The sequence below is a fragment of the Rhinolophus hipposideros genome (assembly GCF_964194185.1).
Source record: "Rhinolophus hipposideros genome assembly, chromosome: 16".
NCBI classification, from domain to species: Eukaryota; Metazoa; Chordata; class Mammalia; order Chiroptera; family Rhinolophidae; genus Rhinolophus; species Rhinolophus hipposideros.
Window position 1 is genome coordinate 43089574 of NC_138062.1, and position 21772 is coordinate 43111345.

Sequence of the window (21772 nt, forward strand, 5' to 3'; positions counted from 1 at the left end):
CTCCACTATCCATGGCTTTGTTGGGGTTCCTTTTTTGTCTCGCCATATCCTGCGTTCTTGTGAGGGGAGCGGGAGTTGACACCCTGCATGACAGGCTGACAATAGGAGTCATCATCTATCACCTCTGGTACTGTGGGTTTGCTAGAGAGGGAATGGAGTGAGAAGAGACGACTGAGGAAGGAGTGGGAGGTGGATACAGACAGCGTCTGTTAACAGTCCAACTCCCGGGTTCTGTCTGCACAGAGGCCCGCAGACTGGTCTCTTGTTTTACTGCTGTCTGACTACCGCCTGGTTAAGTCTTGCCCTGGTTTAAGGAGCCCTGGGAATCTGCACAGATGGATCCCCCAACCTACATAACCACCTTACTCTGCCTCCAGTGTGAGCTTCTGAGCCAGGCATGGAACGTCCTTCTGCAGGATCCACACCTCTTAGCTGTGTCCTGTTCAGTCCCCTGAGCACGAGTCTTGTTAATCCTGGTCCTGCTCTGCGGGGAAGCACCTTAGAGATCACTGAATCCAAACCCTGTAATTCGCAAAGGAGAGAATTGATTCTCAGAGGAGAGAGAGGCTTGGGGAAGGCCACACATGTACTCTGCTGGGGGAAAAGAGGGCTGTCTGTTTCAGATTAGAAATCTGCTTTTCCCACAGAAGAGAAACCCAGGAGAGATGGATGAAAGTTTCTAAACTCCCTTAATCAGTTTTTATTGAGTGTCTACTATGTGCCACGCAATGCTGGGATCTCTGAATAGGAGACGGATTTGGCTCGCACCCTCAAACTGGTGGAGAAAGACACCGAAGGGTTAAATTCAGGGAGCCATTTGGAGGTGGGGGGTAGAGGAATCTCCCAGAGGAAAATCCCTCTCCTAGCATCTCTGGCTCCTGAAACTTGGGCGTGAAGAGCCTGAAAGGGCTGCCCCGCTGGCGCGCAGCCTCCCGGCACAGCCCGCTCTGACCCCGGGAGTGGGCGTTCTCGAATTACAACAAAAGGAGCTGGGGGCCGGGCCTGTGCGGTGGCCGCCTTCAGGGAAGGGGGTGGGCCCGGGGAGGGGTTTGCCGTCTGACTCCCGTTAAAAGTACCGGGAAAAAGAGTCAAGGAGCGACTCCAGCCCGCGGCTTGCTGAGCTCGGAGCTCTCTCTCCAAAGGCCCCTCTGCTCGGGAAAGGGGCTCCGCGGCGACGTGCGCGGAGAGGAGCCACCGTGGAAAGCTGGACTCCGTCAAGCCAGGGCTGACCCCTGCTGCCAAGTAAGAGCGCTTCCTGCAGCCCCTCGTCCCCGCAGGGTTCGGGGGGAAGCGGGGGTGGCCCCGCGGAGTCTCCAGACTCCACTCCCCGCGAGGACGTCTCTCGGTGCTTGGGGTTCCCAGACTTAGGCAACGGGGACACACAGCCAAGCAGAGATGCTGTGACGTGCGGGCTAACGGGGCCCCTTCCCTACTTGGGCGGACCCACCCAGCCCCACCTCACAGGGGCCCCGCGAAGCGCTGCAGCTGGAGCGCCCTGGGGCGCGGGGCGCTCGCTCCATTCCTTGCTCAACAGGGGCGCCTGCAAACAGGCAGAACAGAGCCAGTCGAGGCGCGGTGTGCGTTTGGTGCCTAGGGGGAGTGCAGCAAGGGGCCAGGGACACTGGGGCTGTGCTGGTGCCGGGACTGCTGGCTTTGGGGGAAGGAGAGCGCACGGGGTCGCGGGGCGCACTGAGGTGCGTTGAAACGGGGTTGAGGTGGAGGCCACTGGGGTTGCGCCTGGGAGCTCAGCGCCCACAGCTTGGAATTGGGTTTTCTCCCCAGCTGGGCGCAGAAGCGCCCTGAGTCCTGTGAGAGGAGAGGCGCGGTCCACACGCCAGGTATTCACTCTCGGGTTGCTCTGGATGGTCCGGGAACCAGGGAGCCTTTCCTGCCGTTACTACAGAAAGGCCCGGGAGTAAGAACCAGCACAAGCGAACCTACAGGTCACGCGTGCAGGATAGCCGAGGGGTAGAGCTAATCCCAGTCCTGCGCGATACTCCCGTGGTCCTCGGTGTTTGCAACTTTAACGCAGGCGCTTTGGCCACTGCGCTCCGTCCCCACCCTCTCCAAGAATCTGGGAGCCCTCTGGTGTAGCTGCCTGCCTGCGGTGTCGCTGCAAATCAGCGCCGAAATAGCAATGATTGGAAGACAAAAGCGAGATTCTTATCTCTCCATCATCCCCCACCCCAGCAAATACCTGCCTTGGGTGAGGGGACAAGGCAGAACACGGCGTGGGGAGGGGGCTGAACGACTCATGTCTAGGAAACCCCAAGCCCTGATGAGAGGAGAGAGATGCGTGAAAGCCAGAAAGGTGCCCCAGATAAATAGCATCCTCTAAAATTTTGGAACTGCGGAGATCAGTCCAATGTTTCTTTTAGCAGAAGAGGAAAAGTGCTGAAGCTCAAGGCCGTTCGGTTAGTCAGTGTGGGTCTCGAACCCATATCCCTTACACCACTGCTAGCCTGTCTGTCCTGGAACCCCCGAAGCCCGCTTGTCACTCTTGGTGGAATTATTTACTTTTTTATGGTGTATTGTGTACTTACTGGTGAGAGATGGGACTTAGGAGGAAGACGAGGTGTTTATTTCCCCGGTCAGTCAGTTCCCAAATGAATGACTGGACTCACAGGACGCTGCCTTAGCTAAATTATTCATCTCCCTCCACCCCACCCCGTGTCCTGTTCACCTTCCTGGTTCCTAGTATCTGTTCCTGGGTGACCATCAAAAGCCATGGTAAAGTGTGTGCACCCCATGGGCCTCTGGTGGCTCTTGGGGCCCAAAGAGATCCAGTCTCAGTGGTGTGTGTGTGTGTGTGTCTCTGTGACGTTGTGTTAAAAAGTGACTTGTTCTAAGGTCATTTAGCCATTAAGTGGCAAAGCTGAATATGAAACTTAGGTCTGAAGACAAAGTATGCGTTTGACATTTACAGGTTGGCTGACATTTTAGTACAGGACAGACAGGAAAGTCTGTGATGTCATTTCCATCTGCCTCCTTTATAGCTGGGGTCCTTGCCTGGCCCCTCCCTCCCTTCTCCGGAGTCCTTGCGTTCTGACCACTGGATGGCCAGTGTGGAAGGGCCTTGTGAAGGAGAAAGATTTTCTGTGCTCTAGAGATGACCATCAGTGAAGCTTTCTAAGAAAATTCTGTTCCGGAATATTCTGCACCGTTCATTTAAAAACTATTCTGACAAATGTCAAATATGCACAATAGTAGAGAGAAGGACCCCATATACTCCTCACTCAAGTTCAACAGTTATCAATATTTTGCCTCACTGCTTCATTTATTTTTTTCGCTGTTTTCACTAAAGTGTTTTAAAGCAAACCCCAGACATCAAGTAATTTCATCCCTATGTGTGATTTCAGTGTGATCTCGAAAAACATTAACCTTTAAACCAGTATTATACCTAAGAAAATGAACAATAATTCTTTGGTATCATCTAATACCCAGTCCATATTCAAAATTTCCCCAAAATATCTTTTTATGGTTGATCTGAGTTCTGTTGATTTGTATAATTTCTGTTCATATTGTATGTTTTTCCTTATTTGAGCCTTACAATATCCCACTAAAGAGTGAGATGGGTATTATTGAATTCATTTTATAGTTGAGTTAACTGTCAAAAAGATAAGCTGTCCAGATGGCACAGCTGGCGATTAGTGAAGCCAGAACCTGCCCCAGCCTCCCCACCCCTGGGCAGCAGTGGTTCTGTTCTCAGTGCTGCTCAGGGAATATCAGCTATTCTCTGAAGCATTCATTCTGGCTCTGGCTTCATCCTGGGCTTATCACTTCCTATACACCTGTATCAGAAATCCCTGTGTAAATATTTAGTAATTGGCCATGTGGTGCTGGAGATGAATTGGCTGCAAAATCAGGAAGCCTGGGTTTATTTGTAAAACTGTACAAAAACAATTTACATCTCTGCTGCTTAGATGGCTCTCTGAACTAGAAGGTGTCATCTTTCCCCATCCTTTGTCTCCTGGGTCTGAAAGTATGAGGAGTGAAGTGACTGCAGCTGGAATTCCTGGAAGAGACAAATGCCCCAGAAAGAAATCTCATTAAGGACAGTTACCCCTCACTGGTCATCACTCGAGGATTTGGTCAGCTGGAATCTTTAGTTGGAGGCTCCTAAATTCTATGAGAGAGAAGAGGCTTCCCTCTGCAGTCCTTCACTTATGAACAACTTTGTTCTGCCTTTGTCTGGTGAGGATAGAGAACACCTGAATTTTTACTTTTAGCATTTTCATTCACTTTGAAATGGGGTGATAAAGAAATCATTCTTACATCTTATTAATGAGGCTCATGAGTTGGAATTCTTCCTTGGCTGGCTGTGTGGGAAGATGGACTCTCTTATTTCTTTAACTCCTAGATTTTCTGCTCTTACGTTCATTGCCCTGAAATAGACATGGAAGGAACAGACCTTCCATAAAACAACCGGTTAAAGGAGAGAGAGACTGGTTGCTCCAATCCCATTATTTAACTATAAAACTCAAAAGGGGCAAAGCAATCACCTTAAACTACACTGTCTTCTGGCGACCACCCATTCTGTTCCCCCGTAACTAACAGGCTGTCTCCATGGGGGTGGAATTTCTAGGCGATTCCACATCAGCAGCTGCAGTAGCTTCCTTTTTTTTTTTTTTTTTTTTAACATTTTAGAAGCACTAGGAGGTAAAGTTCTCCTCATCTGGGGCTGCCTAGGCTCAAAAGAACAGCTTGTCATTACTCGGAGAAAGTCTTTTGTGGTCAGTCTGCATGGCAGATTCACACAGACCCACCTGTGCTCTGGACGCTGGGTGGTCCATGAAGCCTCAGATAGAGTGGCTGGTGCGTGCCCTGCTCCAGGCCACAGAACCAGCAGCGTTGGTGATTGTGGGCCGGAAAGGCAGAGCCAAGCAGAGGTCCAAGAGATGCGTCGGCAGCAATGCACTGCTTACCTTTTAAGTCTCCAGCCTTGTCTAGGTTGAAGCGAGTCTTTAGATATTCTTATACGAGTAATTCCAGCAGTACTCCTGCTGGAAAGCATGGTGTGTGTGTGGCAAGGAACACAACCTGGCCAGGAGTGCTGTCCAGTCTTCCCCGGACACCTGTCTCAGAGAAGTCTTTCGGCTCCAGGACCACCCTTTTAGAATAACCACTTGTCTGAGGGTGATAAAGCCTGACGGTGGCAGTTTAGATAAGATTTCCGTACAGAGTTTTAAAAACTCGTTTGCATTTCCCCTGGCAGAAACAATCTACCTGGGCAAGTTGTGTGTGTGGTAAGTTCGGGGTGGAGAGTGGTAACTAACTCAACAGAAAATGAGGATGTGATTAGGATAATAGTTAATCAGTTCTTCTTGCCCAAGGTGTTTTGATTCCTTCACTGGAATACCTTTAATATTATTATATGTGAAAGGTGATTCGTTTTCTTGTTCAGTTTTTTCATTGTCGATGTCTCGGTCAGATAAGCAGACACACTTGGCCACGTGGATGTCCCATGGCAGCAGTTCCTGTTTGTGCCCATTGATGAGTTGCCTACGTAATGCTAAGAGTATGTTCTGAGGAGATAATGTCGCTTGTCCATAAAGCATACACTTCATGTGAAGATAACTTATTCAGTGACTTGTGAACAGCTTCATTTGTTCAGATAGTATCTTTAAACTGTCCTTCTTGATCTTGGATCCATGGACTTCCCCTACCCCCAGCCTTATCCTGGGAACCATTGATGTCCCGGCATAAACAGCAAAGCTTTCCAGAGTGCCTGCATGACTCAGAGATCTAGGGGGGACAAAAGCAAAAAAGAGATACTTTTCTAAACATTTTTCTGAAGCTTTTTAAAACCAATACAAATATAAATTTGAGTAAAAATTTTAAAGTAAACTCTTCACCCCTCTCCCTCGCCAAAGAATAGCACACATAGATTAATGGCACCAATTCTAAGCAACACCTGGGCAAACTTTTTGTTCTTATTGTGGTAAAATATATATAACATAAAACTCGCCATTTTAACCATTTTTAAACGTACATTTTGGTGACATTACATACATTCACATTGTTGTGCAACCATCACCACCATCCATCTCCAGAACTTTTTCATCTTCCAAAACTGGAACTCTGTATCCATTAAACACTAACCCCCATTTCCCCCGTCCTTCTCAGCCCCTGGAAACCACATTCTGCTCTCTGTATCTATGGTTTGACTACTCTAGGTACCTCACATAAGTAGAATCATACAGTATTTGTTCTTTTATGACTGGCTTATTTCACTTAATGTATTGTCTTAAAGGGTCACGCATATTGTAGCATGTGTCAGAATCCCCTTCTATCCATCTGTCGGTGGACCTTTCAGTTATTTTTACCTTTGCTAATTGGGAATAATGCTGCTATGAACATGGATATCCAAACACCTGTTCTGGATATTCATTTTTTTCTACCATGAGGCATTTTGGAAGAGATGTTTGAAAAAATGCAATCTATAACGTGGAAGGCCACAAGAATAGTTGGGAGATTTCAGCAACCTTTTTCCCTAAACCATCTAGGGAAGATAGTACAGCATATTTGGGATTTGCGATTGTAGTTATATTAGGATATCACCACTAAGTTTTGTTCTTCGCTATTCCTGGGCCCAGAGGGCTTTCGCGTACCTGGAGAACTTCTGATCTTTTGTCAGCTTCTGCTAGAGCATGAGTTTTAAGTCTTGAGTGAAAAATGTGATGGCCCTATCCTGTCTTTCTGCTTTCCTTTCCTTGCTTCTTCTCTTCCCACCTGGTCCTCTTCCTCTTTTTAGCCAAAATGACTTATTAGTGACTTTCTATGTACCAGACATTTGCCAGTCACTGTAGGAGACACAAAAATGAATGACATGATATTTGACATGTGTATTGAAAAATACATCACCAGTCAAGAATAATATTCTGTGTCAACTATAATTTTTTTAAAAAAGAATCTCTGGGTGGTGAACACACAATGTGATTTATGGATGATATAATACAGAATTTACCTGAAATCTATGTAACTTTGCTAACAATTGTCACCCCAATAAACTTTAATTAAAAAAAAAGAATACTCTATGCCTGGCAACCAGCCCCATGGTGCTTGCCTAGTGCCAACAGCCGCCTAGAGCATAGACAAAGAATTTGTGGAGTTGCACTTGTTGTAATACATGAACAGAGGAAGACTCTCCATCAGGTTATTTGCATGCCCCTAAGCGAATTGTAAGAATCGTTTTTAACAATACTTTTAAGCTTCCTTGAATTCAGGTGCTCCGTCAGAGAGCACTCTGCTAAACATGATGTTTAGGGACCATTTTAATGATTAAGAAGAAAAAACTAAAGTTTCGATGTCTGTGAAGCCCTGTGGGTTCTCTTGGCATTCTTAATTTTCTTAAATTGATATTCCCCACGTGCGTTTTCTTCCCCGCATCTCTCAAAGCCATGCCCGCCTCTCCACCCAACTACCAACCTCTTATATCATCTGTTATGACAAAGTCATGATGTTGACCCACTGTCATCCGTTGCTTGGAGTTGCAAGTTTCCTAAGTGGCCTCCTTTCCCTTGGTCTTAACCCATAAGAAACCATCCTTTATGCGGTAGCCACTGTGATCTTTCTAGAGCAGGGATTGGTAAACTTTTTTCTCTAAGGGCCAGATAGCAAATAGGTTAGACTTTATGGTCCATACAGCCTGTGTGGCAGCTGGTCAACTCTGCTGTTTTAGTGGGAAAGCAGCCATACATAACTAGTAAAGAAATGAGTATAGCTGTGTTCCAATAAAACTTTATTTCCAAAAACTTTATTTACAGATTTGGCCCTTGGACAGTAGTTTGATGACTGCTGCTCTAGACCACAGATCTGCCCCCATTACCCTCCGGCTTGCTTTTCATTGGTTCTTCATCCTCCAAAGAAAACTCAACATTTCTTAGCATGACATTCACATTTCCTCATGACCCTCTGCTTGCTTCTCCAACCTCACATCTTCTACTTCTCACCACAGCCACTCACCCAGCCCTTCCACTTTCCATCTTGTAATTGTGAACCACACAGACCTGCCTGAAATGATCCCCCCATCCTCCCCACACCTACCTTGTCACACTCAAACTTTCCTTCAAAATGTGCTCAGATATCAACTGTCTAAAGCTTTCCCGGTTCCGCTTCCCCAGGTATAATCACTGCCTCCTAGTTCTATTTCTGCCTCTATTTCTATACTCTTATTGCTCTGTAAGTACACTGTGAGCCCCTTGAAGACAGAACCCATGACAGATTCATCTTGGAATTCCCAGTGCCTAGTACAGTTTCTTATTAAGCAGATGCTTAATAAATAGATATTACTAAACCGAAGTGTCATTTAAGTAGATTTTTTAAGAGCTTAATTGAGCTATAATTCACATGTCATAAAATTCACCCATTTAAAGTGTTCAAGTTAATGGATTTTAGTCTAGTCACATGCAACCATCACCACAGTCAATTTTAGGACTTTTCATGACCACGAAGAGAAACTTGTATCCTTAGCGATTGCCCCCTTTTCCTCCAACTTCCCACCCTCACTCTTAAACAGTCACTAACCTACTTTCTCTCTGTATATTGCCAGTTCTAGATATTTCATATAAATTGAATCATATTTGGTATTTTTGTCTGGCTTCTTTCACGACACATAATGTGTTATGGCACATATACATACTTCATTCCTTTTTATAGCCAAATAATATTCCATTGTGTGGATTCACCACATTTTGTTCATCCTTTCATTGTTGCTGGACATTTGGGTTTCTACCTGTTGGCTATTATGAATAATGCTGCTATGAACATTTGTGTACAAGTTTTTCTTTGAACGTCTGTTTTGAGTTCTCTTGGTTATATAAGTACCGTGTTTCCCCCCCAAAAAGACCAGGTCTTATATTAAGTTTTGCTCCAAAAGACACATTAGGGTTTATGTTTAGGGGATGTCATTCTGAAAAATCATGCTAGGGCTTATTTTCCAGGTAGGTCTTATTTTCGGGGAAACGCGGTAGGAGTGGAATTGCTTGGGTCATATGGTAATTCTATGTTTAACTCTTTGAGGAACTGCAAACTGTTTTTCACAGTGGACACACCATTTTACATGCCCCCCAGCAATGTAGGAGGGTTCCAATTTCTCCACATCTCTGTCAACACTTACTTTTTCCCCAAACAAAAATAATTGTAGCCATCCTAGTGGGTGTGAAGTAGTATTTCATTTCGGTTTTGATTTGCATTTCCCCTAGTGACTAATGATATCGAACATCTTTTCATGTGCTTGTTGGCCATTCATATATCTTTTTTGAGGAAATGTCTATTCAAGTCCTGTGTCCACTTTTAAATTGGGTTGTTTGTGTTTTTTCTTCTTTAGTTGTAAGTGTTTTTAAATATTCTAGATACTAGATCCTTATCAGGTATATGATTTACAAATATTTTATCCAATTCTGGGGTTGTCTTTTCTCTTTCTTGATAGTATCTCCTTTTTTTCTCAGTTCACCTCAAATTTACTGAACTTTTGTTCTGAGCCAAGGACAGAGGATCTAGAGATGTATTTGCCCTCTAGGGGGTTCACAGTCTTAGGAGGGAAACAGGCATGCAAATACAATACATACTTGGTTAATATGCCCTTTATGCTATCTACTACTGCTGCCCTGGTTCTCGAAACGTCTTGACAATTCCTTTTAATGCACAAAAGTTTTTAATTCTGATGAAATCCACTATACAGATTTTCCATTTTGTTTCCTGTGTTTTTGCCTGTGTTGCCATTGCCAAACCCAAAGTCATGAAGATTTACTCCTGTGTTTCCTTCTAAGAGTTTCTTCTGAAAGTTTTAGCTTTTATATTTAGGTCTTGGATATGTATTGAATCAAGTTGTTGTAAATCGTGTGAGTCAGGGTCCAACTTCTTTTTTTTACAGGTGGCTATCTAATTATTCCAGTACTACCTTTGGCAAAGACTGTTCTTTCCCCCATTGAATGGTCTCGGTACCCTTGTTCCAATCAATTGATCATAGATATATGAGTTTATTACTGGACTCTCAGTTCTAGTCCAATGATCGCTATGTCTGTTCTTGTGCAAGTACCACAGTCTTGATAACCGCTGCTTTATGGTACCTTTTGAAATTGGGAAGTGTGAGTTCTCCCACTTCGTTCTCCTTTCTCAGAATTGTCTTGGCTGTTCTGGGTCCCTTACAACTCCATATGGATTTGGAATCAGTTTGTCAATTTCCACATAAGGGTCAGTTGGGATTCTGATAGGGATTGTGAAGACTCTGTAGATCAGTTTGTATTCTCATCTTAACAATATTAAGTCTTCTAATCCATGAGCATGGGATGTTTTTACATTTATTTAGATCTTCTTTAATTTCTTTCAACAGTGTTTTGTAGTTTTCTGGGTATAAACTTTGCATCTGTTAAATTTATTCCTAAGTGTTTTATTCTTTTTGATCCTATCATAAATGGAATTATTTTCTTAATTTCATTTTTGAAACAGCTATACGTAATTTTTGTATATTGGTCTTATATCCTATAACCTTGCTGAACTCTTTTATCAGTTCCCACAGTCTTAGCAGATTCCTTAGAATTTTTTATTTGCTCATGTGAGTAGATTCTTCAACAAAGAATAGGTTGCTTGAGTTTTTCTTCTTGAGTAGTAAGTGTTTTTAAATATTCTAGATACTAGATCGTTATCAGGTATATGATTTACAAATATTTTATCCCATTCTGTGGTTGTCTTTTCTCTTTCTTGATAGTATCTTTTTTTTTTCTCAGTTCACCTCAAATTTATTGGACATTTATTCTAAACAAAGAGGGGGAATTCAGGAAGTGGATATGTGGTGTCCTAGAACAGAGAACAACAGCAAGCCCGAAGGCACTAGGGTGGAAGCAAATGTCTTCTAGGAACCATATGCACTCAGGTCAGCGTGGCTAGAGCTCAGGGTTGCAGGTTGAAGCTAGTGTGTGTCATGATAAAGAGAGTGGAGGCCAGTGGGAGTCATGCCATGCTTGGAGATGCAGTAAGAATATGAGAACCATTCTTAGAAGGAGGCCCAAAAAAGACTTATGATTGGCACCAATGACATTGATCAGGTTCAAAGGTAGCTGAGAAAGTATCTGCTTCCCTCAGTAAGTGAAAGAACTTGTAGGTCTCTTGCTCTACTTACCGCTGCTCTCTGGATGCTATTATCTGCAGGAATGATCGCCAGTGACACAGTACCAGCTGGCATTGTGCAGCTGAGCCTGGCCAGCCTTGGTGATGTGGCAGTTGGTGCCTGCTGCTATTACTCACTGGGCTTATGGAAGGGAGCCAGTGCTTCTATGGACAGCAGGATCCCAGATCATAGGCTCTTAACAAACTTTAGAACAGGACTCCTATCCTCTCTCCAGTGTAGCCAAACATTTCCAGATAAGTCAGAGATGTGACTGTGGGCTCTGTACAAGCTGCTCCTTCCTTCACTGGGCCCTCTGGGTCTAGTTCTCATCGGAGGGGCTCAGGCCTGACGAATTGACTGTTGGTCCAGGTTGCCTCTCTTGGGTGGGAGCCTGGCCTGGAAGCTCCTGGAGACACAGAAGGTGTACAAAGCCAAAGGTGAATCTTTCTATGACTAGCGTGCCCTGAGGCATGAGGGAAGCTAAACAGGGAAGGCTTGAGGAAGACATCACTTAGGAACTGATGTCAGGAGATGCCTCCTTGGCTACTTGAGGGGCCATCTCTTAGTAACACTGATTTGTACATTCCCACCAGCCCAGGACTCCCTCCACCTCACACCTGGTATTCTCTCCTTACCTGCACTGTCCAAGCCCCTCCCGGTGTCAGTGTCTGTGCCTAGACCAACCCTCGGCACCCACCACCTCCAGGAATGTGCATGCAGGTGGCCCCATGCTAACTCCACTTACTCCCATGGAAACCAGACTTTTTGCAATGATTGGATTGCTTGCCAAGTTTACACACCATTCTGGCCCTGACTTCTGTTCTTCTCCTGCTGCCTGACTTTTATGGATTTCAGTATCTCCTTCAAAGTGGCACAGAAATTCAGACCAATTTGACTACGGACTGTTAGTTCTGGAAATCAGTGTATCTCTGGTGTGTGATGGGGGAGGTGGGAAGATGGTTAAAACTTGTCCCCCAAGGGGTGTGTTAAGAGTGGTCAGTGGGTGAAGGGATGCCCCTCCAACAATTTTTCCAGGTTGTCACGACTTTATAGTTATAATAGCTACCATTCATTGAAAATTGCTATGTTCCAGTCACTGTACTAGGCCCTTGATACTTCTTATGTAACCCGCTAAGACCCTAAGATCCTTTCTTTTCCATTTAAAAGCCGGATTTTAATCTGAGACCACTCTCAAATGCCAGCACCATGTTCTTTCAATTATTATATGTTATCCTGTAGTCAACCATGTCTCCATTTATTTAGGGGATGGGGGTTGGGTAATTTGAACCCAATAGGCATCCACACCTCACTTGCTTTCCACTACCGTGGAAAGCCACTACCGTGTTTCCCCGAAAATAAGACCTAGCTGGACCATCAGCTCTAATGCATCTTTTGGAGCAAAAATTAATATAAGACTCAGTCTTATTTTAAGATAAGACTGGGTCTTATGATATGATATGATATGATATGATATAATATAATATAATTAGTATAATATAATTAATATAATATAATATAATATAACACCGGGTATAATGTAATATAATATAGTATAATATAATATAATACCAGGTATAATAAATATAATATCAGGTAATATAATATACCAGACCATATCTTATATAATAAAAGTCCGGGACTTATAGTAATTTTGCTCCAAAGGAGGCATTAGAGCCGATGGTCCGAATGGGTCCTATTTTCGGGGAAACACGTGTAATGGTACTGTCTTTTAGTAGCAGTACTGATTTGGGGTTTTCCCCTGCCTGCCCTTTCTCTATGTGCTATGTGCTTTAGAGATCAGAAGTGTCTCATACAGACACTAAATATTTGGCTTTCTCTTTCTGATCCAATCCGAGAGTCTCCGGCAGGCACATTTTAAAGTGTTTGAAATTGTACCTTCAGCCTCCCCTGAAAACAACCTGGTCAACCATGAGATTCCACCCAGAGCTGGTGGTGGCCTGTGGGGAACCCCCATTGGTCATAACAAATTATGCCTGACAAAGGCCTCTTTCTGGAGGCTGAAAAAAAAAGCTCAGCTTTGTATGCCTACTTTCGCACCATTAAACTGTGCCCTGAATATTCCCAGTCTGTGGCCAGAAATAGATGAAACTGAGGTGGAATCTTTGGCCAGGGGCCAAATGGACCAGCCCTGGCCAAGCCTGGTGTCAAAGTCAGCATTCTTATCGGAGGTGGTTCAGAAGGGTCCTCTGTGACCCCCACCAGTTTCCCTCTTTTTCTGAACACGCCTCATTCACCCAAGACAGCCTTCCTCCGCAAAGGAATGTGTTCCCTGTGAGTCCAGAGTCGCACCGGACCACAGCTGGGGTAGCCTCTCCCAGTGTGTGCTGGGCCCTGAATGGGGACCATTCATCACTGCTGTTGGTCAAGCAGGAGTCCCCAGGGGCCTGTGGGGGAGGATCTGTTGGAGGAGACAGCCCCCACCCCACCCCTGACCCCAGAGCTCAATGCCGACATCTGGCAGAAACGTCAAGGGAAGCATTCCGCCTGGGTGGAAGATTCCAGCTGAGCCCTGCGCTCCATTGTTTAACAATGGAGCAAGTGCCCTTTGCACCAGGGGCCACTGCTCCTGGCTAGAGAGTGGCACGGTTGTTTCTGTGATGCGGCCTATCTGGAGCAGGCAAACCCGTTACTGGGAGCTCCAGCACACAGTGTGGAGCAAGTGAAGGAAGGAATGAATCATTTCCCTGCCCACCAGGGGCCTAAAGCAGCAGAGCTGTCAGCAGAGCTGGAGCCGGATGGACAAGGCGTGCTTTGGGAAAGTTCTATGCCCCAGATAGAGGTGTTGGTGGGAATCGGGAGGGGAAACAGTTAAGAGGATCAGCTTGTGTAAGAACAGTGCTTTTCTTACGTGCATGAAATACACTATGCACAAATAGTGTATGATTTTTATAATGCCCCCCCATCTGTGTGTGCCCTTGTTATTGAATAGGACTTAACTAGGACTCAGTTGGTCACACTGGGCATTTTTTAGAGGGTGCCACAAAGTGAGGTGTCATGACAAGAGGCCACAGTTTGTGTGATAGTGTTTAAGAATGCACTAGGGAAGTCAATAGCAAATTGGCTTTGCAAAAAAGATTGTTAGGCAAGTTCTACAACCCAGAATGCCTTTTTCACGTGGATGATAAAGTGATTCAAATGGGATTGCTTTTGGGGGAGGAAAAACATTTGAGTAAGCCCCAAAGAAATCTGGAGACTCAGAGATTTTGGGGGAGCAGGGCTTTCACATTCCTTCTGAGGTGGAATGAATCATCTGTCAAAATAGCAACCTAAGAAAGGGACTCTTGAAATCCCCGTTTTACATTTTCTCCTTTTCCTTTTGGAACCCTATTGGGTCAAAATTAAGTAAAGGATTTTCAAATATTCATCCATTATCAGTACAATGCCACTCCTGGAATCATAGAAATCATTGTTTCTAGAATATACCAGAAAGTTCCTGGGGCGACATAAACTTCGAAGCTAAAGATGTCCACCAATGAATCATGGTTGTCAGACAAGTAACGTTTCTCATGATCAATTGAGAAACGTGAGCAAGATCCAGGTTTAGAACCTTTCTCCCCCTCTGACCATGCCCTCAGCCCCACCTCCTCGAAAGACCAGGAAGTACTGGTTGACTTACGTCATCCTTGAAAGTGTTATTTGTGGACACTACAGACTTCCTGGAGTCCACTCTCCCATTGAACTCGGCACAATTTAGTACCTACCTACCTAGTTTATACAGCACATATAAAGACACCTTTTTATTTAGGTAATTAACTTTTTCTCTAATATTGTATAGTCTTTGGAGCAAATGTTTGTTTCTAGTTTTCAAGTAAGTAGTTGCAAGAGGTAGATCCAGGAGGAACTACTTAGGTAGTTCCCAAATAACACTTGGGGAAATATGAAGGTCAAAATTAAACCCAACCAATTGCATAATGCAGCTTAGCAGCTTGTAGTTGGCACTTGAAGAGTCTGACCCAAATCTAGCAGGCAGAACCTATTTGAACCAAAATGTTTTACCTGATATTTTTTGACCACCTACTGTGGGTCAGGAACTTAGGAAACATGATCTTTGATTTCTCTAACCATCTTGAAAAGTAGGTGGTTCCAGTTTTCTCTTGAAAAAATTGCTTTTAAGTACATATCGTTTCCATTTTATAGATGAAATACTGAGACTTCAGAAAATCTGAGTGTGCCTGAGGTCACAGAGCTAGTAAGTGGTAGAAATGAGATTTGAACCCCATTCTGTGTCACTTGAAGCCCCTGGTCCATGTTGCTTACTGGCAACAGAGAGATGGCAGCCTGTCCAGCCCGTTCTTGGTTGAGGGAGAATGTGCAGGCTCTTTGAGTAAGTTGCTGCATACAGAGGGTCTTCAGGGGCTGTGCAGAAGGTGGGCTGATGTTGTCTGATGTTTGTCAGGAATGCCTGGGACCTGGAGACCCAGTAATCTGAAGGCATTCTTTCCTTATCTCTCCCAGATGGCCCCTGGGGTCACAGTGCCTCTTGTCAGCAAAGCTTGGACTGTTAACTGCGTGAATGTTGTATCCTCCAGTGGGTTGGACTGAATATAAGAATGTCTTTAACTGTTTAGCCAAGAGCTGAGAAAATACTGAGAGAGATAATTGACCGCTTGCCGATAAACCACGGTCACACTCTCTGGTACGCACTGGTTCTTATTCATGTCTGTCAAATACTGCGATCTTTGGGCGTCTTGCCTGGAACCCTCTGATGATGGCCCACTTCCGAGTGAAACTGTGAATCATTAAAACCATCCAGTGCCATCGTTCCTAGACTTCATTCGGATGAGGTTTTCACAGAACAGCCTCCTGGGGAATGTTCTTCTGTGTGCCTGGAGAGCGTTGGTGAAACCTGAGCTTGGTTTGGTATGCGTGAACCAGTAAGAGAGATGTTCTGCTGACCCAGTTGGCTGTGGTCAGGGTAGAGGATGAGATTTTCATGATGGGTGGTGATGCGAGCTCACTGGTGTAGTTTCTTCTTGGGCAGTAGGTGGCCTTGGAGTTCACCTTCAAAGGTGAATGCTGAGAATAGATCTTCTATTGTCTAAAAACTCTCCAACTGTGGTGTCAGGTGGATGTCTCCACCAGGCTTTTTGAGTCTTTAGAGAAATACAGCTCTCTCATTGAGGACTGATAGGGCTGGTGTGGAGAGGGGAAATGTGTCTTCCGTCAATACAAATATCATCAAATATCCAGAAGGGTCAAGGGAGAATTTACCACTGTATGATTAGGCACCAGGAAAGGTAAGAGACATACTGCACTTCTGTTTGGTTTTCTTTCTTTTGTTTTATTCAAATTAAAATTCAAGTTTTTCTTTGCTTTTGAGTTGAATCATTTGGTCCTAGTGCATTCCTTAAGGAGGCTCAACTCCTTTAACCCAAAGCAGTCTTTTCAAGCCGTTGGTCCCTGGACAATGCTGAATATATCAGAGTGCGCTTGTCTCAGGGACAGAGATAAGATAAATCAAGGGATCAGCTCTGGTATCTGGCTGTCTGGGTACAAATTCCAGCCTGAACAATGTTTAGCTGTGTGCCTGTGGGAAAATCACGTAGCCTTTCTGTCCTGTGGATCTTCCTCAGGGAGATGGGGCTGCCTGTGGTTCCTCTCTCAGAGGGTGGCCTGGAGCTGTGCTGTCCAATATGCAGCCACCACCCTATGGGCCACCAAACACTTGCAATGTGCTTGTCTAAATGGAGATATGCTGTGAGCGTAAAGTCCACACTAGATTTCAAAGATATAGTCCAAGGAAACAATGGAAAGTGTTTCATTGATAATTTTACATTGATTACATATTGAAATGACAATATTTGGGATCAATTGGGTTCAATAAAATACATCATTTACATGAATGTCTCCTGTTTCCTTTTACCTTTTTAATGTGGCTACAAGAACATTTTAAGTTACATATGTGGCTTGCATTATGTTTCTGTTGGGAAGCGCTAGTCTAGACTGGAGGATTAAATGAGTTCATACCTATAAAGCATTTCTTACATAGTAATTGATGAAGAATGAGTAATCAACAAATATAGGGTTTTTCTTTTGTAATCTAATGTCCTCTTCAACACAATCCCACCTGCAGCACCAGCCCATGTGGTGTCCAGGTTCCTGTATAAAAGCAGAGGTCATCCTTTTAGAACGGGTCGGGGTGGGGTAAATGAATTCCTAGATTAGGCAGAGACTACGAAAGTCTGTATGTCTGCAGGTGGGGGAAACTACTGTGGAATTGATCACCACCGTCCCTGCATGATAACATTACCAGGCCTCCAAAGGTGCAGTACATTTACCTCTCAGCACCTTCTCATGTGCTATTATACTGAAAGGTACAGCCTCTTGAGCTATACCTTAAGCCTTCCTTCTGCCTTTCTGGGGCTGGCATCTATTTAGAAATGGCCTCAGGGAGGCAATGGAATATGCTTGGCTGCCTGGTACACTTGAAGCAGGAGCTGATGCGCAAGCCCGTTTGCCCAAGGCACCAATGGGCGTTATTGGAGATAAGCCACGAGGGCAGAAGTCACTGGAGCAGGAGGAGGTGGGACTTGAGGAATCACTGTTCCCTGTGGGTCTGCCCTGTGGGCCCCGCAGACACATCTGCAGGTGCCTTGTTCCCCTTCTGAGTGTCAGCAGCGCTCGCTGCCTCAGGCCTTGATGGGCCATTAGGGCGTCAGTGTCCAGCACCATTTAGGGGCTCAGTCCTTTGAGGACAAGCAGGTGTGCCCAGAGAGTTGACACATTTCCTAAGAATCAGCTGTGTTGGGTTGGGTTCCTACCTCGCTCTGCCTCTCCCAGGTCCAACTGATAACCCAGGACTCCGCTGATTTGACGGGCCTGGGGAAGGTCACCTATTCATTAAAAACCCTATTGCATTTACTTCCAACATTGCACAATACGTAAAATTCAACTATTAGAATCGAGGAGTTCCTTGTCAGAACATAAAAGTGCCCTGTCCTTAGAAAAATAATTTATTCCTTAATGTATTAAATTTCTTAATATGATAAATTCATAAGGAATGAATTTATCAACTTGCTTTCCAACGCAATGAGGTCAGAGGAAAAAGGCAGTTTGGGTAAGGTGTGAAGATTTGAATAGGAATTTATGTTTGTTCATTCAATAAATATTTGCTCAGTACCTAAATACAAGACTCAGAGCCACACAATCAAGGGTGCTGAGCTGGTATCGTGTTTCCCCGAAAATAAGACCTACCTGGACCATCAGCTCTAATGCATCTTTTGGAGCAAAAATTAATATAAGACTCGGTATTATATTATATTATATTAATTATATTATATTATATTATATTATATTATATTATATTATATTATATTATATTATATTATATTATATTATATTATATTATATTATATTATACCTGGTTTTATATAAGACCCAGTCTTATAGTAAAATAAAACTGGGTCTTATATTAATTTTTGCTCTAAAAGACGCAGTAGAGCTGATGGTCCGGCTAGGTCTTATTTTCGAGGAAACACGGTAGCAAGGAAAGAAGAAAATGAGTGTGAATGAACCTATGCTGTGTGCTGGGAATTTTCATGTGTTTTCTCATTAATTAACACATACACACACACACCTGTGAGGAAGTTTATTTCCATCATCAGAAGAGGAAATCCAGGCTCTGAAAGTAAATTGCCCAAATCTGTAGAGCTTGGAAGTGGTGAAGGCAGGATTCAGATCCTTGTGTTCTGATTCCAGGATGCCCAACACTGTCTCTCCAGGGAACAAATGGTGCCAATCTGTGCCAGGAGGCAACAGGACACACTCGATGGAAGATGAGGGAGCCAAAGCCCCCTCCATCCACTTCATTTTAGTACCCCTTGACCTGTGGTGGTAGAGTATTCAAAGCACCATGGAGAGTCATATTAAGTATCAGATGGCCATTAGATGAGATGAGCCTGACAGAGGTGGGTGGAGTAGCCCTGCAGAAGCCAGGCCCACAGCAAACACCCACACGGGGGGAGAGGACATGGAGCATGTGTTGGGGTGGGTTGGCCGTAGTGAGAGATGCATGGAGGCTGCATTACTGAGATCTAGTAGCAGAATCAGGACTACTGATATCAGGCCAGGGTACAGAGCGGGCAGGATTCAGCCCTGATAAAAACAGCACAGCCAGGCAGGGGACGTAAGTCAACCCATCACAATGGTTTTCTCACCTAGGACTTTTAGGACTTCAGGGGAGTCCTAAAATCTTAAAACCAGAGCGTCTTAAAGATGTTCATCCAGTGTCTAGGATGACAGATGACCAGGAGGCATGCTGCCACTCCCCTCTCAGTCCCATGGCAGTCATCAGGAGTCTGTGCCAGCACTCTTGTCCCTTGGGTCTTGATGCTGCTTATCACCATAGATAACCACTAGCAGCCTGGTGGAATCGGACATACAAGTTGACATCTGTTTGCTTTCCTTGTCATAGCCCACCCTTTTCACGACACAGATGAGGAACTGGAAGCTGGGAGTGGCAGGAACTTGCTAAGACTCCGGAAGAGGCTGTGAGCCTGAACTCTTGTCATGGGCCCTGGCTGTATTTTCGGGGGCCAGCACAATGCTTCCAGGTCCCCTGCAAGCTGACCTCAGCCAGGAACTGAGAGCCTGGCTGAGAGACGAAAGGAGGACAGATAGGGACAGACAGAGGAAGCCTGATATAGGAGATAGAACTGGAAGCCAGGATACCCAAGGGCAGGGCTCTTCCAAATCCTAACTACTGACCATAGGCTAACCCACTGAACGCTTTGTTCCCATTTCTTTTATCTGTAAAGTGAAATGAGATGAACTTGCTGACTCTGAATTCCATTCCTGCTCTGGAGGTCTGCCCATCCATCCTTCTTTTCCAGGAAAACACTGTCTTCCAAACAGCATCTCCCTCCTGTCCCTGCTCTGATAGCTTATTTTCACATCTAGTGCTTTCCTCACATCATTTGCTCTAAGCCAGACTGCTCCACTTTCTCTTTTCCCAATACTCCTTCCCAGTCCTGCTCCAGGCCATCTCCTCCTCAGCCTCTCCCGACCTTTGTCTTAAAGAGGGAGGAGTCCTGGATTTGGAAACTGGGGGATATAAATTATGTTTCCTGCTCTTCCTCTCCTAGCCATGTGACTCTGGACATGGCCCTCCCCCTTTCAAATGGCTCTGCGCGGTCCTCATATACTCATAACTCTTAACAGTCCCATAGTCTGGGCCCAACTTGAGTCAATTCTTAAAACTTGAGTAAATTCTTTTCTTGTAATTTTCCAATTCCAGATAGAGAGATAGGACCTACCCAGGAGATAGACATGGGAGAAGAATGAGGACAGAATTTACATTCTAGATGGGGACATAAGACCAACCCCACAAGAATGTGAGTGGTTCCCATTTCTTATGTTTCTCCACTGCAGCTAGCTCCATACGGATTCCATAATAGGTGCTCAGTTAAACACTCATTAAGTGTAATGATATTACTTTGTATTTACATAGCACAATTTACAAAGAGTCTCTGACCTGAAAGGAACCAAATAAAGAGATGGATCACAGGAACTAAGAGGTCATACAGACTGTCCCTCCTTTCTAGCAGGAAAAGAAGGGAGGGTATATTTTTCTGCATCCTAGCCCTTATTTATTACCTTCTCTGGGGGGACAAATCCACAGAGGGAGCTTTTATTATTGAGGCTACCAAAATTCAGTCAACAACCTCTGCAACTGTTCAGTGAAAAACTGACTTCTTTCACCTGCTCTAATGGTCCTTTCTGGAAGCGGCATGTGTGTACAACAAGACATTATTCACAGTAACGGTAAAAAGCAGAGGGAGTGTGTCTTGTTTGACGTTTGAGTCCAGCCCGTAACCCTTCTCTGAGTTCTCGCAACTGAATTCACAGAGGGCACCTGAGGGAGATCAAAGCATCCTGAAAATGGTAAGGTCGGGATTGGGGAAGGCAGCTGGGGTCCAGGTGGGGCTCCCATCTCCTGGGGACAGGGGAGGATGAAATGATCAAGTGTCTTCTCCTCTGCTTTGTCACTGCTGTTAGTAGCTGACCACATACTACCACAGGTTGGAATTGATGTGTCTGTTTTATAGAGAAAATCCTGCAGAAGACGGAAATGAGTTTCTGAGGGTAGTAGAGCCCACGGAACTGAAATCTCAGAACTTCTGCCTGGGGCTCTGTTCCAGCTCTTTTGTGAGCTCTCTGTTGTTTATAAATAAACTTGTAACTGTTATCCACCCTCAGCCGGGCCTGTGGTTTGCCTGGTCCCTGCGGCCCTCTCCGCCCTGAATGAGAATGGGTCCACTTTGTACTCTTTTTATTTTCCAACCCTTTTTTAATAAGCGCCTGACATGTGCTGGGCTGGGGGCCCATTTGGGTCTTGGGTCATCCACAGCAGGCACCCCCTGCGCGTGAGCAACGTGAGCAGCGAGGGAACATCCGCTCCCACGGTGCCTGGCACGGCCTGGCCGACCTCGGCCTGACCCGGCCTGGTTCGCGGAAGGCGTGAGAGAGGCAGCGGGATCCGGAGACGGCTGCGGAGGGCCGGGAAGCAGAGGCCGCGGAGCCGGCGGGGCGATTCCCGCGCGGGGATGCTGGTCACCCAAATGACCTGGGCGCCCCGCGGGTACATGTATCGCATGCCAGCTGCACGAGCCACCACCCAACCACAGGACGACGCAGGGCCCCGGG

General features: G+C 45.2%; 1 protein-coding gene across 2 annotated transcripts in view; it reads left to right on the top strand.

The window, feature by feature from the left end:
- Positions 1-982: 982 nt before the first annotated feature.
- Positions 983-21772, top strand: part of LOXL2 (lysyl oxidase like 2) — a gene marked incomplete at its 5' end in the record, with an annotated part of 95268 nt that continues 74478 nt past the window's right edge. The window contains one exon of one of the 2 annotated variants that reach the window (XM_081076972.1): positions 983-1242. The remainder of the gene's footprint in view (positions 1243-21772) is intronic. The other variant, XM_081076970.1, reaches the window with a different exon arrangement.